Consider the following 12,803-nt stretch of genomic DNA (forward strand, 5'->3'; position numbering starts at 1 on the left):
CGGGTAGTCAGGTATTTATTAACTGCGACAGTCGCAACTGCGCAAAAAAAAGTCGCAACAGCGTTAAAAATTGACTAAATTTACTCCAGCTCAAACATGGAGCAGAAAAAGCTACTACCAAAGTAAAAAAGGTAAAATTGCTTACGTGAAAGAAAATTATCAACAGGCTGAAACCAGTTGATAAATACTTTGCACATAAGCAAAAAAAAAGTAAGGAAAAAATTACTAAAAAAAAGAATACATAAGCAAACATTGGTAAATGTCCCTCAATGTGTACACACATTACATTACTTATCCTGTATGGATCCTGAGTTATATCCTGTAAATCTTTTTTATTAGAAAAATGTAAATCATAACAAAACACAAAACCAGCACAACTTTGCCATAACTGAAAACAACAACATAAAATAAATAAACCCAAACTTTACATTTCAAATAAAAGAACATAAATCCTGCCTAACCGGCCAGCCCAGTTTTTCCCTAGATAATACTAGAGACGCACCTTACATAACCAAATATCTAACAACACTCACATACCTACTCAACTTGCATTGCCAAAAAAGAAACACAAAAATAGCACTATTTAGCTGTAACTCAAAAACACCCAAACTTGGGAAAACACACACAATAAGGACTCCCACTACACCCCATTAATTTAATATATATATATATATATATATATATATATATATATATACACATACTTTTTTTCCCCCCCTAATTGTTAAGAAAGAAAATTAAATCTATAACTCAAAAACACCCAAACTTGGGGAAAAGAAGACCTAGACCAAAGAAAAACTAAATCCACTACGGGATAAAAAAATACCAAAGAAAAATTACTACAAAAATAACAACTGGTTCGACTGCCATAATATAAGATAAACAAAATTATAACATATTATACATATAACCTATAAATACCTAAATATACAGAAAACACACCTACAAATACAATAAAACAACCTACACTAAACTGTCCCTTCACCCACACCACCCGCCCTCCTGTGCATGGGTCAGAGTCCATACAGTTCATAGTCCTCAATGTCCAGTTCATAACTGACCCATGCCAGGACCACCAAAACAAACAACCACCACCACCCACAAATATACCCTCCCAACCTAGAACTCCTCCCAACCAACTTTATCATTATCAGCATTATAATATACATAAACAAACAATACAACCCACTTTAGGCCCAAGTTCGGTGCCTGTAAGCCCTTCATAACCTTAACATCTGAAACAAAACAAAAAGCTATGGTGCACATGCATTAGCCCACCATCAGGAAGAAGGATGGCAATCCTGAGACATACAAAATTTATATTCTTTCCCTAACTCCACCCTACCTCTCTCCCTACCATTATCCCTAAAAATAAACTGACCCTACTATCACCCTAACACTGTCACTAACCAAATCAAGGGTACTCTACCCAAAAGGTCTAGTACCTAGGGCACATCAAAAGAAAACCCTCTCCATAGGAAAGAAGACCTACTGGTACCAAGACTGCCATACTCCAAAGACCTGATCTTCCCGAGGTCAACAGTGATATTCCTACAGACCTCCACCTCGGAGAGTACTTTCCGCTGTGTAGATACTAAACACCGTGCATTCCACGTGCAGTACCTAACCACTAAACTGACTAAGAATAAAGTGCCCCGATCACGGCCACCCATGGTCCTGAATGCCCCATAAGCCCACTCCGGATAGGTAAGGCCGGCAAGTTGACTCCAGCCGATGGAAGCGCCCACCCGGTTGTAGACCCCTATATTAAAGAGACAATGAAGCAGGAAATGGTCCATGCTTTCCAGCATGTCCCCGTACTCTTCTCGGGGACACCCCCGGTCATCAGATCTCCTACACTTCAAATTGTCCCTCACATATAGCTTCCCCTGAAAGCAGCGCCAGGCCAAGTCCCAAAACTTCTGGGGGATCCTTTTCATGTTTAAAAGATACAACCCCACCCTCAGATCCTGACCTGGGCAGTCCCTGAGCGCCAGAGGCTTTTGGAAGTGGGTCAACAGAACCCGTTTGTCAAGGAACTGCCTTGACTGGGTCCTGATCTCCCACACTCCCAGACCCCACCGACGTATCGCCTTCAGAGTCGGGGTAGTGTAAGCCGGAAGATATCCATGGGGCGTACGGAGGTCCTTCACTTGCCCTCCTGTCTCCCATTCCTGGAAGAAAGGCCGAAACCATTCCCTGCAGGAGAGTACCCACGGAGGAGCCCTCTCTGACCAGAGGTTCGAGATGTTAGCTTTCAAGAAGGTGTTCGTAAAGAACACCACAGGGTTTACCATAGATAAACCCCCTAGTCTCCTCATGCGGTACGTAACCTCCCTCTTGACTAGGTTCATCCTGTTCCCCCATAACAGTTGGAAAAACAGGCTGTAGATCCTAGTGTAGTAAGTCTCTGGCAAGATACATACGCTGCCCAGGTAGATAAACAAGGGGAGCAGGTACGATTTGATCAGGTGTACCCTTTCCCTGAGGGTCATAGACCAACCCTTCCACTGGTCCACCTTCTGAGTGGCATCCTGAAGCTTAACATCCCAGTTTTTGGTGGGATAATCATCCTGGCCGAATGTGATGCCCAGAATTTTTGCTGACTCTTGGGGCCCTGGAAGGGTGTCCGGGAGATCAAACGTGGGATCTCCCCCTCCCAGCCAAAGACTTTCACTCTTATCCCGGTTGATCTTAGACCCGGATGCCTCCGAGTAGCATTCCACCTCCGACATCACCACATCAACGTCCTCTCTCAAGGACACGAAAATGGTGACATCATCAGCGTACGCCACTACTCTCTGGGCAACATCCAGCTCCGCCAGACTCATCCCGACTCCCGCCAACGGCCCACGATCTACCCTCCGGACGAAGGGGTCGATTGCGAACACGTATAAAAGCGGGCTCAAAGAACAACCCTGACGTACTCCGGATCCCACCTCAAAAGAGTGGCCAGACCAACCGTTCACCAGCGGGAAACTCTCTGCCCCTGTATACAAGATCTTAAGCCAATTAACAAAAGTACACGGTAAGCCATATCTCAGGAGGACGGACCAGAGATAGTCATGGTTCACCCGATCAAATGCTTTGGCCTGATCCAGGGACAGCAAGTACCCCTTCCAGAGACCCACACTACTCCGCTCCACTGCCTCCCTGACACTAAGGACCGCACTTATGGTGCTTCGGCCTGGAACAGAGCAGTGCTGAGTCCCCGAAAGGAGCCGGGGTGCAAACTTCACCAGCCAACTAAACAGTATCTTGGCCAGAAGCTTCCTGTCCGTATTGAGAAGAGCTATGGGCCTCCAATTCTCAATACGGATGGGATCTTTATCCTTTGAGAGAAGAATCAGGGCTGACCTCCTCATTGACTTCGGCAGAGTGCCTGAGGAGAGACACTCATTGAATACCTCAGTCAAGAGGGGAGCTAAAGACTCCTTAAAGGTCCTGTACCACTCGGATGTTAAGCCATCCGGACCTGGCTTCTTCTTGGGGGCAAGCCCCTCGATCGCCAGTCTCACTTCCTCTTCCCTGATTTCTTCTGCCAAAACATCAAGAGAGGGGTCTACCCCTGGCTCAGGAATGGTTTCAGCCAGGAAAGCCGACATCCTGTCTCGATCTAGATCCTTCCTTCCCAAGAGGTGCGAGTAGAAGGATCTGACGACCTCCAAGATCCCTGATCTGGACCGATTCAGAGATCCTGTACTATCGATCAGTCCTGAAATGACTTTACTACTCACTGACATCTTACAGTTTCTGTTAGGGGTGGGGCGAGCGGTATTTCCCTGTTCAAAAACCAAAGATGCGTGCCTATCGTACTGACACCTCATCAGCAAGGATTTCACTCTGGAGATATCCTCTCGGCTACCTCCAGTCGAAACAAGAAGCTCGAGTTTCCTCCTCAGTCCCTGATACAGGCGATACCTGTTCAGGGACCTGAGGCTCGAGAGCTGGCGGAAGAACCCTGCAATCCTCTTCTTGAATATCTCCCACCACTCTGACTTACTACTACATAGGCCCAGTAAAGGTACCTGACTCTGAAGAAAATCCTCAAAGGACTGTCTTACCTCCGCTTCCTCCAGGAGGGACGAATTCAGCTTCCAATAACCTTTACCCATCCGGGGGGTCTCTGAAAAATTCAAGGAAAAATAAATCATACAGTGATCGGAGAACTCCACCTCAACCACGGACACTGCGGAAGAGACGGCTTCCTCCTTCAAATAAAACCTGTCTATCCTAGACCTGCAGCTACCTCGATGATAGGTGAAACCCGCGTGGCCTGAGGGGCTCCGGATGTGGGCGTCCTCTAGGCGAGCTTCCCTAACTATACTATTGAGAGCTATGCTATCATAAGCCAACCGATCATTGGAGCCTCTCCTATCTTGGGATCTCGTGACAGTATTGAAATCCCCTCCAAAGATCACCTGTCGGCTTGTAAAAAGAAAGGGCTTAATCCTCATAAAGAGATCTTTACGGTCCCACTTGGTTTGTGGGGCGTAGATGTTAATGAGCCGGAGCTCTTGTCCCTTTATGAGGACCTCTAAGATCAGGCACCTCCCCATTTCTAACTCAATATCCCGTCTGCATTCAACAGGAGCGGTAAAAAGGACCGCCACCCCACTATACGACTCAGCCGCAAGAGACCAGTGGGAGGGGCCGCGCCTCCACTCTCTCTTTGCTTTTACCAGGGAGGCTAGATCTGACAACCTGGTCTCTTGTAAAAAGAAAATGTCGGCATCAACACGGCCGAGAAAATCAAAGGCTGCGAATCTAGCCGTATCAGACTTTATGCTGGCACAGTTAATAGATGCCAGCGTCAATGGGGTGAGTGCCGCCATCATGGGTGATCTGCCTTTTCTTCAACCCCTCATCCCCAGACGAGGAGGCTTCCTTCTCTTTGGACCGTTTTTTTGATTCTGACAGGTCCATTTTTGAATCCCCATCTCCACCTGGCTCCGGTTTGGCCCCATCCCCTGAGGAAATTACCCCATCAGGACAGGGCCCAGTTCCTCCTGGAGGCTTCCCCACTTCAGGCACCCCATCCTCGACCCCCTTCTCCAAGGAGGCGGAGTAGATGTCTTCAAGGACAGAGTACCGATTAGACAGATCAATCAGAGGGGGGGCAGGTAAGCTTCCGCTTGGGACCTGGTCCGTAGCACGGGGACTAGAGGGCTCCGACCTCTTCTTTCCCCTTTTATTGCCCTTCTTTTTTGGCCGCTCTTCACCCCCCTCATCAACACTTTCATTGTGGGAGGAATCGGAAAGATCGGCCTTGCTGCCCTCTTCTCTACAGATTCTCCCCATTTCCTCATCCAGCACATTCTCCTCCAGGGCCTCAGCAGTTTCAGGACTAACCTTTGGAGCAGGGTCAGAAGCTACCCCTGCCACATGGGAACTCTCCAGTTCCCTGCTCCTTCTCCGATTAGCCTCCCGCCTCAGCTTGGCGGGACTTTTCCTCTTCACTGACCCTGTTGCACCTTCACCCGCACTCGTGCCCTCCCCAGCTGAAGCAACATTACTGCTGTCTCCAGCCAAGGTGACCATTTGCACGTGAACGGGCAAAGGCGCTAGGACAACGGCTGAAAGGGTGTCCTAAGACACCACACAGATGACACCGGATCTGCCTACAGGATGCGGCAAGATGACCTACCCCACCGCACAGTGCACAGACCTGCACGGTACAGTGAGTGGGGCTGCCACACCTGTGACAGACCTTGGGCTGCCCCTGGTAGAAAACTTGGATTCTATCTCTCCCAAGAAAAGTAGCTGATGGTATGTGGGCAACAGTGCTCCCCGAACGCTTCAGTTTGACAGAAAACGTCCAGGCCCCAGATCAGATCCCATGTTCATCATAGTTCTTTTTTGGCGTGTCTGTCACATCCCCATATCGGCTGAGCCAGGTCATGATGTCATAGCAAGATAGTGACTCGTTACGTGTCAAAACGTTCACTTTCTTGACCAAATTCTGACGGGATATCGCCTTTACGGCGAAATCCCGCCAGCCGGGCTCGCTTTTCACCACCTCATAGTTCGACCAGAGAAGTTCCAAACCCTCTGGCCGAGTGAAGCTGATGTCAAACTCGGAAGTACCGTAGGGGTGGATCAGGGCAAAGATGTCACTTGCCCTGAATTCCATCCGGAGGAGGAGCTCAACCACCTTTCCACGAGGCGGACACGCATTTTCGCCCCTCCACACTAAACGGACCACATTTCTACGGCCACTTTCCTGCCCGGATGTCGGGAGGGACCAGACCACCTCCCCGTTTTGTTCTCGGAAGGCGCCTAAGCCGTGTCTTTCTATCCAAAAAGACAGGTCAACCTCACCCCTCCCCTCTACCTGGATTGACCTGTCACCCCCAGAGCCTGATGGAGATGGGAATCCCCCGGCAGTGACAATGGCATAGCTTCTGGGAGAAGCAGCCCCTACCGGGGGGGCAGTCGAACCAGAAACCAAACCAGAACCATTATTCTTGACAGAAACATCAGCCATAACACCTCTCTCTGCCATTCCACTACCGCTCCTCACCTGCATTTCACTAGCACCCCTCTCTTGCACCCCACTTGCACCCCTCTCTTGCACCCCACTTGCACCCCTCTCCTGCACTCCACTTGCACTCCTCTCTTGCACCCCTCTTGCACCCCTCTCTTGTACCCCACTTGCACCCCTCTCTTTCACTCCACTTGCACCCCTCTCTTGCACCCCTCTCTTGCACCCCACTTGCACCCCTCTCCTGCACTCCACTTGCACTCCTCTCTTGCACCCCTCTTGCACCCCTCTCTTGTACCCCACTTGCACCCCTCTCTTGCACCCCACTTGCACCCCTCTCTTGCACCCCACTTGCACCCCTCTTTTGCACTCCGCTTGCACCCCCTTCATCCACACTGCTACCACAACTCCTCCCATGCACACCACCATAGTTCACATTCTGCACATTACCATTTTTGCTCTCACTTTCACTCTTGCCTACACTCTCCCTTGGTGTGTTACAGACTGGGCTGGCTGGGTCTTTTGCATGTTTAATGGCTGCCGGTTTCAGAATTGGCGCTGCATAGTTCTTTCTTCCCATCTCTTGGGGTGCAGACACAGACTCCGACTCTGACATAGGTGGCCACGCCCCCTCGCAAAATGACTGTCCTTCCGGACTCACTCATGGTACGCCTGCTACAGCCGACGCACAGGGAACCTCTCCCTTTACAGCGGAGTGCCCCCTGGCACCAGAATCGGTACCAACCACATCACCTAGGGGACCGCCCCCTGAACCAACAAGGTCCGGTGCCCGGACACTCCCCCCCCTCACAGGAGAGTGCCCTGCAGCGCCAGGACCTGTACCGCCCACTTCAACCAAACGGGTGAATCTGCTGCCATTTTCTGGTGACTGAACACCCTCCCCCCTCACAGGAGGGTGCCCTTTTTTTTCTATAGCACCCACGGTCATTTTGAGTGCACTACTCTATCCCCCATGCTGGCCCCGCTCCACTACAGAAACGGGGTCTGGCAGGTCCCCCAGACCCAGCACCCTGAACCGACTTTTCAGCTGACTCAGACTGCTGGAAGGGAGAAAAGACAGACTTCACTTGTCCCTCAGTTTTCTTTCTTATCTTGCCCTTTTTTTTATTCCTCCTCTTCTCTTCTGGGCCCAAATCGTCTCCAAAAGAAAAATGTTCTAGACGGGTGGGGGACTCCTGCATTACAATCGCCCGCAGGAGACCCCCGTCTGCCAAGCCGCTGCCTTCACCGCAGTCACTGCCATCATCATCCTCACTGGAGAGAGGTAAGGCCACCTGAGCCGGGTTTATATAGTCTGCACTCAGGGTAAGTGGGGGTAGCAATGGTGGCACATACCGATACAGTGTCCATATCCCCCTCACTCACATTGCCCTCCTCACCTCCTTCACCTTCCTCCATCTCCTCCTCACTGCGGCAATCCTCATCTTGCTGACTTTCACAACCTCTGGAGGCCTTCATGCTGGAGAACCTCTCTTCATGAATTAGCTTCTCACCAAGAAACCCAGCACCCTCCACAATGTCCAATCTCCTCCTCACAAGCTCCTCCACCTCTTTCCTCAGAGACCTCACCTTGGTGTTGAATGCTGATCTCTTTGCCTTAGGTGCCTGATCCGCTTGATAGATGGAAAACTTTAGATCTTCTCTAAGGCCACGAAGCTGCTTTCCAAGCTGTTCATATTCAGCCATCTTCGCCTGGATTCTTGATCCAAAGGTCGCCAGGGATTCTCCGTTCCCCTTTACCCCCCATTGCTGGGGTTCTGAGGATCCAGAAACAGTTGCCTTCACTGCACTCCTCTGCCTGGAAGAGCTTCTTTTCCTTGCAGGGCTTTTGCTGGAAGCTTTGCAGCTCCCAGCTGAGGACGGGGGAGGGGGCACCACATTACTGTGAGCCCTGGTTGTTCTCCTAATTCCTTCCTGACTGCTGGCCGTGGCATTTTCCTTGGCACCCCCGGCCGGCCGGGTACGGGGAGTGCAAGAGGAAGCTCCAGATCCCCTGGGCTCCATAGCAGGAGAACCTACCCAGGTGTATGCCACACACCTGGGGAGGGGCGGAAGGAAATCACTGCTTCTGTGGAAGTCTCAGGAGCTCAGCAGAACACAACCTCTCTCCAGAGCTGTACTCACTATTCTGCTGGTGAGGTCACTGTGTACATACATTACATTACTTATCCTGTACTGATCCTAATTTATATCCTGTAGATCTTTTATTCAAATTTCAAACATAACAATAAAAAAATTACAAAACATAAACATATCATATCCGACAGAACATATCAATATAACGATCATAAAACCAACACCATAGCATAAAATACAACACCGGTCCACCCCACACTCATTCCTGCACACAAACAAATATATACAATATTTACAAAATACATATTCCTATAATACCCATAATACCCATACCATACTAATAAACTATATACACTAATATACACTAATACTAAATGTGAATTTCCTGGCCCAGTTGCAATACCAAAAACCCAATACCAGTAATATACCAAAAGAATAACAACAACAACAATAATAATATATACAAAATAATAAAAACCAACACAAACAAAATAACACTACTTTTTTTTTTTTTGGCCCTGAGCTGGTCCCGCATCCCATGCCCCTAGTACATGTTACCAGACGTCCATGAACCAGTCCAGGATTTTCTGTATATATAAAAGTCCCATACAAACCCCCTCCCCCCTTTTTAACCCACCACCCAACCTAAACTAAACCCAAACCCCAGGTGGCATCACACAATATATACAATATATACATTACATAAAATATACACAGACTAACAATATATACAATACATAAGTATACAAATAGACTACAACAATAAATACAATAACAAATACATATAACACTATAAGCCAAACAACAAACCCCTAAAGCTCAAGTTCAGCGCCTGCAAGCCCTATATTACCATAAACCAACTGCTCAAAACAAAAAGACTAATGTGCCAGCATCAGCCCACCACCAGGGGGAGACAACAGGCTAAGGCATTTTAACCCCTTAAGGACCAGGCCATTTTATACCTTAAGGACCGGAGCGTTTTTTGCAATTCTGACCACTGTCACTTTAAACATTAATAACTCTGGAATGCTTTTAGTTATCATTCTGATTCCGAGATTGTTTTTTCGTGACATATTCTACTTTAACTTAGTGGTAAAATTTTATGTTAACTTGCATCCTTTCTTGGTGAAAAATCCCAAAATTTGATGAAAAAAATGAAAATTTTGCATTTTTCTAACTTTGAAGCTCTCTGCTTGTAAGGAAAATGGATATTCAAAATATATTTTTTTTGGGTTCACATATACAATATGTCTACTTTATGTTTGCATCATAAAATTTATGAGTTTTTACTTTTGGAAGACACCAGAGGGCTTCAAAGTTCAGTAGCAATTTTGAAATTTTTCACAAAATTTTCAAACTCACTATTTTTCAGGGACCAGTTCAGTTTTGAAGTGGATTTGAAGGGTCTTCATATTAGAAATACCCCATAAAAGACCCCATTATAAAAACTACACCCCCTAAAGTATTCAAAAAAACATTCAGTAAGTGTATTAACCCTTTAGGTGTTTCACAGGAATAGCAGCAAAGTGAAGGAGAAAATTCAAAATCTTCATTTTTTACACTCGCATGTTCTTGTAGACCCAATTTTTGAATTTTTGCAAGGGATAAAAAGGAGAAAATTTTTACTTGTATTTGAAACCCAATTTCTCTCGAGTAAGCACATACCTCATATGTCTATGTTAATTGTTCGGTGGGCGCAGTAGAGGGCTCAGAAGGGAAGGAGCGACAAATGGTTTTTGGGGGGCATGCCGCATTTAGGAAGCCCCTATGGTGCCAGGACAGCAAAAAAAAACACATGGCATACCATTTTGGAAACTAGACCCCTCAGGGAACGTAACAAGGGGTAAAGTGAACCTTAATACCCTACAGGTGATTCACGACTTTTGCATATGTAAAAAAAATATATTTTTTTTTTACCTAAAATGCTTGGTTTCCCAAAAATTTTAAATTTTTTAAAAGGGTAATAGCAGAAAATACCCCCCAAAATTTGAAGCCCAATTTCTCCCGATACAGAAAACACCTCGCATGGGGGTGAAAAGTGCTCTGCTGGCGCACTACAGGTCTCAGAAGAGAAGGAGTCACATTTGGCTTTTTGAAAGCAAATTTTGCTCTGGGGGCATGCCGCATTTAGGAAGCCCCTATGGTGCCAGAACAGCAAAAAAAAAACACATGGCATACCATTTTGGAAACTAGACCCCTCGGGGAACGTAACAAGGGGTAACGTGAACCTTAATGCCCTACAGGTGTTTCACGACTTTTGCATATGTAAAAAAAAAAAATTTTTTTTTACCTAAAATGCTTGTTTTCCCAAAATGTTTACATTTTTAAAAAGGGTAATAGCAGAAAATACCCCACAAAATTTGAAGCCCAATTTCTCCCGATTCAGAAAACACCCCATATGGGGGTGAAAAGTGCTCTGCTGGCGCACTACAGGTCTCAGAAGAGAAGGAGTAACATTTGGCTTTTTGAAAGCAAATTTTGCTCTGGGGGCATGCCGCATTTAGGAAGCCCCTATGGTGCCAGAACAGCAAAAAAAAAACACATGGCATACCATTTTGGAAACTAGACCCCTCAGGGAACGTAACAAGGGGTAATGTGAACCTTAATAGCCTACAGGTGTTTCACGACTTTTGCATATGTAAAAAAATATATATTTTTTTTACCTAAAATGCTTGGTTTCCCAAAATTTTTACAATTTTAAAAAGGGTAATAGCAGAAAATACCCCCCAAAATTTGAAGCCCAATTTCTCCCGATTCAGAAAACACCCCATATGGGTGTGAAAAGTGCTCTGCTGGCGCACTACAGGTCTCAGAAGAGAAGGAGTAACATTTGGCTTTTTGAAAGCGAATTTTGCTCTGGGGGCATGCCGCATTTAGGAAGCCCCTATGGTGCCAGGACAGCAAAAAAAAAACACATGGCATACTATTTTGGAAACTAGACCCCTCGGGGAACGTAACAAGGGGTAATTTGAACCTTAATACCCTACAGGTGTTTCACGACTTTTGCATATGTAAAAAAATATATATTTTTTTTACCTAAAATGCTTGTTTTCCCAAAAATTTTACATTTTTTAAAAGGGTAATAGCAGAAAATACCCCCCAAAATTTGAAGCCCAATTTCTCCCGAGTACGGCGATACCCCATATGTGGCCCTAAACTGTTGCCTTGAAATACGACAGGGCTCCAAAGTGAGAGCGCCATGCGCATTTGAGGCCTAAATTAGGGACTTGCATAGGGGTGGACATAGGGGTATTCTACGCCAGTGATTCCCAAACAGGGTGCCTCCAGCTGTTGTAAAACTCCCAGCATGCCTGGACAGTCAACGGCTATCTGGCAATACTGGGAGTAGTTGTTTTGCAACAGCTGGAGGCTCCGTTTTGGAAACAGTGGCGTACCAGACGTTTTTCATTTTTATTGGGGAGGGGGGTTGTATAGGGGTATGTGTATATGTAGTGTTTTTTACTTTTTATTTTATTTTGTGTTAGTGTAGTGTTTTTAGGGTACAGTCGCACGGGCGGGGGTTCACAGTAGTTTCTCGCTGGCAGTTTGAGCTACGGCAGAAAATTTGACGCAGCTCAAACTTGCAGCCGGATACTTACTGTAATCCTCCGCCCATGTGAGTGCACCCTGTACGTTCACATTGGGGGGGGGGGGGGGGAAATCAGTGCAAAACTACAACTCCCAGCATGTACGGTCTATCAGTGCATGCTGGGAGTTGTAGTTTTGCAACCGCTGGAGGCTCCGTTTTGGAAACAGTGGCGTACCAGACGTTTTTCATTTTTATTGGGGAGGGGAGGGGGGCTGTGTAGGGGTATGTGTATATGTAGTGTTTTTTACTTTTTATTTTATTGTGTGTTAGTGTAGTGTTTTTAGGGTACAGTCGCACGGGCGGGGGGTTCACAGTAGTTTCTCGCTGGCAGTTTGAGCTGCGGCAGAAATTTTGCCGCACCTCAAACTTGCAGCCGGATACTTACTGTAATCCTCCGCCCATGTGAGTGTACCCTGTACGTTCACATTGGGGGGGGGGAACATCCAGCTGTTGCAAAACTACAACTCCCAGCATGTACGGTCTATCAGTGCATGCTGGGAGTTGTAGTTTTGCAACAGCTGGAGGCACACTGGTTGTGAAACACCGAGTTTGGTAACAAACTCAGTGTTTTGCAACCAGTGTGCCTTCAGCTGTTGCAAAAGCTACAACCCCCAGCATGTACGGACAGCGGAA

The sequence above is a fragment of the Hyla sarda genome, chromosome 1, assembly GCF_029499605.1.
Source record: "Hyla sarda isolate aHylSar1 chromosome 1, aHylSar1.hap1, whole genome shotgun sequence".
NCBI lineage: Eukaryota > Metazoa > Chordata > Amphibia > Anura > Hylidae > Hyla > Hyla sarda.